This window comes from Neovison vison, chromosome 11, assembly GCF_020171115.1.
Source record: "Neovison vison isolate M4711 chromosome 11, ASM_NN_V1, whole genome shotgun sequence".
In the NCBI taxonomy this organism is placed as follows: domain Eukaryota; kingdom Metazoa; phylum Chordata; class Mammalia; order Carnivora; family Mustelidae; genus Neogale; species Neogale vison.
The window spans coordinates 36,516,264-36,521,191 of record NC_058101.1 but is presented as its reverse complement, the minus strand read 5'-3'; the positions used below and the strand labels follow the sequence as shown (position 1 = coordinate 36,521,191).

Sequence of the window (4,928 nt, the reverse complement as noted above, 5' to 3'; positions counted from 1 at the left end):
TCTCTTGCTATTTCCTCCCACCGGCACGGGTAATAATTGGTCGGTGCTCTGTCCACTGTGGGTGCCAACAGAGAAGGGACTGTACCTCTGCCTTGTTTCCCACTGTATCCCCAGCACTTAGCACAGACCAGCATCAAGCAGGAAGGAAGGAGAAAATTGTAACCATGGCAAAGCCACAATGCTATTCCAGAACAGACTCCTTTAAATGTCCAAACTCTTTCTCCTCTTGCACGCTGGGCTTCAGGACCAGCAGAATGGGTGCACAGTCCTCAAAATGACCCTGGGAAGGAAAACGCCCATCCTTGTGTAGTCTGCTTTGGAAGATTGAAAATGCCTCTCGTTCCAGGATCGTCATCTCTGGTGTATAAAGAGGGGCCAGTGGGAGCAAGCAGTCCAGCAGAAGTAGCAGCATCTGTAGCTGAGAGTATCCACGGCCTCTGGGGCTCCCCCCGCCCACGCGTCCATCCATGCTGACCACCCCCCACCCAAGGGTGGAGTCAGTACCAGCCTTCCCCTGCACTTGGCCTCCAGAGAGACACTGACGCCCTGTCTGCCAGCCCCATGTGGAAAACCTCCCTGTCCTCTTTGTCCAGCCAAATCAGGATTAGCAATCTTCTTGAGAAATTTTTACTCATGAAACTAAGAAAGGAAACATAAAAATAGTTTCCCAGAAGATTAAAATTGAGCATATTTGCTAAACTATAGGTACCTGAACTGAGTACAAGGTAAACTCTCAAACTTTGTTGCTTTTTTCCCACCTACTGGGGCTGGAGACAAAAAAAAAAAAAAAACTCAGTTTTACTCCAAAGTGGGTTTGGGTTGACAGCTCTTCCCACTCTGGTGAGAGCCCTAATCTTTATCAGAACCTGCTTCATGGTCCCCTTGCTCACCCCAGACTCTTCCCTGGCTCTGAACTATAGATAAATTCTCTCTCTTGCAACCAAGGATGGTTTCATGGGTGCCCTTGCATTTTGCCCGGGGGCATGAAAATTATGTAACTAGTCTCATTTGCAAACCCCCTTCCTAGCTTGATCCTTGGGATGCAAAAGATACTGCCCTATCTTGCTCCCCGAGAGTCTTCCCTCCTGGCCTATAGGCGAGCCTTCAGTGATCGAGCGGTAGCCTCCATGACGCCATCAGACCTCTGGACCCTACGGCTCTTAACTAGCCCTAGACATTGACTTTATGCCCTGACTTGGTTTTTCTTTCTTTCTTTATTTTATTTTTTTTAAGATTTTTATTTATTTATTTGACAGAGATCAGAAGTAGGCAGAGAGGCAGGCAGAGAGAGAGGAGGAAGCACGCTCCCTGTGAAGCAGAGAGCCTGATGTGGGGCTGGATCCCAGGATCCAGGCAGAGGTTTTAACCCACTGAGCCACCCAGGCGCCCCTGACTCGTTTTCTATGGCCAACCAGATTTGCCAGAAGCAACGTTCCTAGCCAGAAATCATAACTCAGAGGAGGTGTCTTCTTCCCATATTATTCTAAGTTGGTCTCTTGGTTTGGCCGTTCAAGGGGCCACCTAGGTCTTGCTTTGGTTGCCATCTATATTGGAGAATCTGATTTCAATAAATCATCTCCTTTGTCTGCTAAAGGACTTTTGAATCTCTTCATTTTCAAAGTCTCCGCTCTAAGATCTACTCCCTTCCTTCCCTGTCTTTACTGAGAGAAGCCTCTAATGAGCAGAGATGATTGATGTCCTCCTACAAATGATGTTCCTTCAACCCACAGCCAAGGCCTTCCTACAGCTCCATCCACTTCTCTAGTTTCCTGCTATCACTTATCCTGAAGGCTTCCCAATGAGTGTCATCAGATCCTACCACCATGAGACCTAATGATAAAGACACATCAATTTTTGTTTTAAATTACAGTAATAACTTTAACCAAAAGAAAGGCAATCATTTATCACAACTAAATAAGTAAACTATGATTTCTAAAATTATATGCATAATATATACTGTATATGTATGTATATATGTTTATAACATTTCTTACACTATATATTTATTTATTTAATCCTCACAACAGCTCTATGAAGTAAATAATGTATTACAGTTCTCATTTTACATTTGAAAAAAAATGAAGGCACAGAAGTGTAAAATGATTTGTCCACACTCACGAAGCCAGTAAATCAATCTGTGGGATTCAAACCCAGATCTAGTAAGTGCCCTAAACAATACACTCAGAAGAGTACAGAGGGGAGATAACATAGTTAGCATGAGCAGAGAAGTTCTGGGGAGACAGGGACCCAAACAGGACATAGGACGAAGGAGAGGCTTTAGGAAGAAAAGGAGAGCGAGGGATCGCTCCTGAATCTGAAACTCTAGGAGTGGGGCCAGCAATCCACATTCTAATAGCCATGATTCTGATATATGCTCAAGTTTGAGAACTACTGGATTAGTTAATGCGTAAGTGCTTAGCGGCACTTAGTACACACTAACTGCTTCATTGGTGTTAAATGTTACTACTAGCGATTGGACCACAGATCTTCATGTATGGCCTTGACCCTACTACACAAGTGCTGCCCTGGTCTTCTGGATCACCTAGAGGTCTCCACCCTGAGAGTGTATGGTGTCCACCTTCACACATGTCTCATCAGACCTTCTGCAACCCTCCCTGCCCAGTTTGCCAGCAACTGCCTTTGACTCAGGTCATTGTCCTGGGGTCCTGGGATGGAGTTCCACCTTGGGCTCCCCCTGCTCCACAGGGAGCCTGCTTCTCCCTCTCCCTCTGGCTGCCACTCCTTCTGCTTGTGCTCTCTCTGTGTGTGTCAAATAAAGAAATAAAATCTTGGGGCCCCTGGGTGGCTCAGTTGGTTAAGCCTATGCCTTCGGCTCAGGTCATGATCCCAGGGTCCTGGGATCAAGCCCTGCATCAGGCTCTCTGCTTAGCTGGGAGCCTGCTTCTCCCCCTCCTGCTCCCCTCACCTGTGTTCCCGCTCTTGCTCTGTGTCTCCCTGTCAAATAAATAAATAAAATCTTAAAAAAAATAAAATAAAATCCTTTAAAAATAAACAAATAAAAGCTTAAAAAAAAAGAAACCTAACCCTACAATGGATCAACCATGGTGACTGGACAGATTCTCCAACCTCCCAGGGTCTCTGCTCATCTACAAAATGTCACAACTAATCACCTGCTCTTTGCCACAACACCAGAGAGATGTAAAACTCAAGCCATTAGATGAATACAGAGTGCCCAGCAGAGTGCCCCGAGTGTGGCAAGTGCTTGGTGAACATCGACTTTAAATACTCAACGTTATACATTAGCCTACTGATACCGCAGAGCAGCAAAGCTGTGTCAGATTATAAAGCAAGAGCTGGTGACTTTGACTTCTCTGTTCCAGGGAAGGATCTGTGTGAGGAGTGACCGTCCTCTTATTACCTCATATTGTTTCTGCTGGTTTAAATATTTGCTGTTGCTGCTTTTACTGTAAATTTGCAGAACTAGGAGGCTGAACTTTGGATCTTACATTAAAGTGGGCAGAGTTTCATAGACAAAGGGTATGGGAAGAGATGGGATTGGGAGAAAGCTCTGTGAAGGGGCGGGTGAGCTGAGTTCTGTCTAGACATCTTTGTGTTAGCATATGGGACCCGGCCCCTGTAAATATGTCCGTCTTTATAGTTTAAATTTTCCTTCTGTTCTACAGAGCCGGGGAGTGTCTATCCACATTTGTTTTGTAAAGTCTCTTTGGAGACATTTTTACAGGGATGGGGATTTGCCTTCTCTTGGACAAGTATGGCTAGGAGGTCAGAGTGAGCCCAGAGGTTAGAGAACATGGTGGCAGTTATGGTGACTCTCCAACTCCACAACCCCCCGTCCCTGCCCCCCAACTGCTGTGTCCTCCCCTGTGTCTGGGGGGAGAGAGAAGGATAAGCTAGCTGGGAAGACTGATTTAATCCCCTCTCAAGGTCTTCTGTCAAAGGATAAATCTACCTCTGTCCTTTACAACCAAACACACACAAAAAAACAGGCGAAATAAAATTTAAAGTCCTTTGATTCTCCCTCATAGTAGGACTTGCTGTCCCCAGGCAAGGCGGAGGCCATCTTGAAGGATGTTTGCCAGGAAGTTACCTGAGGAGTCAGGCTGATGAAGCTCCCAGAGTGCCAGGCGGCCACACAGGACGCTTGTTAGTCACATTATTCATGAGGAGGCTCTGAGGATATTGGTGTGGATGACATGCTTCATGCTGATACAATCTTGAGTGATTCGGTGAGAACATTTTAAAAGGCCCTGTAAAAGTTTTTAGACATAAATGCAGCCGGTTTGTTATAGAACCTCAACTGCTAACTACTCCCTTGAGGACACTGAACCAGGAGAGGTTTCAAAGGTTCCCCGCTTGAAAACACCCAAGTGAACATTTAAGTGGTGAAAAGGAAAACAACCAGGAAACACCCTGATGCTGACAGCTGGAAATTTTGGTGATGTGGCTTCCCTGTCCCCAGGCACCCAGAGCACTATCTGTAGAAGATAAGTGAGTCAGAGCCTGCCTGGCCAAATCCTGATTCACAATGCCACCCCCCAACCCCACCCCACAGACCCCAGAAGGAAAGACTCAGAATTTCCCTGAGCGGCCAACCTTAGCCACTCCGCATCCCAGCTGGTCACCTGACCTTTCTGTGCGTCTCCTTCCCTGCACGTTGTCCTACAGGGCCGGACCATATAGATGGTGGAGCTTTCGAGCCCGGTGTGTGAGGCTGTGGCCATTTTTGACTTGTGTTTTGCTTAAAGATGCTTTCTCAGCTGGCATGGAGAACATGGGGAGTGGCTGAAGTTCCACGGAACAACCCAAATTTTCCTATTTCTCTTCCACCAAGAGAACTTCTAGTTTTGCTCATTTTTGCCAGTGACCTGTTTAATGGAGCTGAATGTGTCGTATAATCAAGAGGCAGGGCAGACAGACTCCACCTAGGGAAAAAAAAATAAAAGGCA

At 46.2% G+C, this 4,928-nt stretch overlaps 1 long non-coding RNA gene across 1 annotated transcript; it reads right to left on the bottom strand.

The window, feature by feature from the left end:
- Positions 1–341: 341 nt before the first annotated feature.
- LOC122889481 lies at positions 342–4,699 on the bottom strand. Its single transcript, XR_006380919.1, has 3 exons — positions 4,610–4,699; positions 4,070–4,229; positions 342–357 (listed from the first exon to the last, which is right to left on the bottom strand). It is a non-coding gene; the product is annotated as an uncharacterized LOC122889481 (long non-coding RNA).
- Between the last annotated feature and the right edge of the window lie 229 nt (positions 4,700–4,928).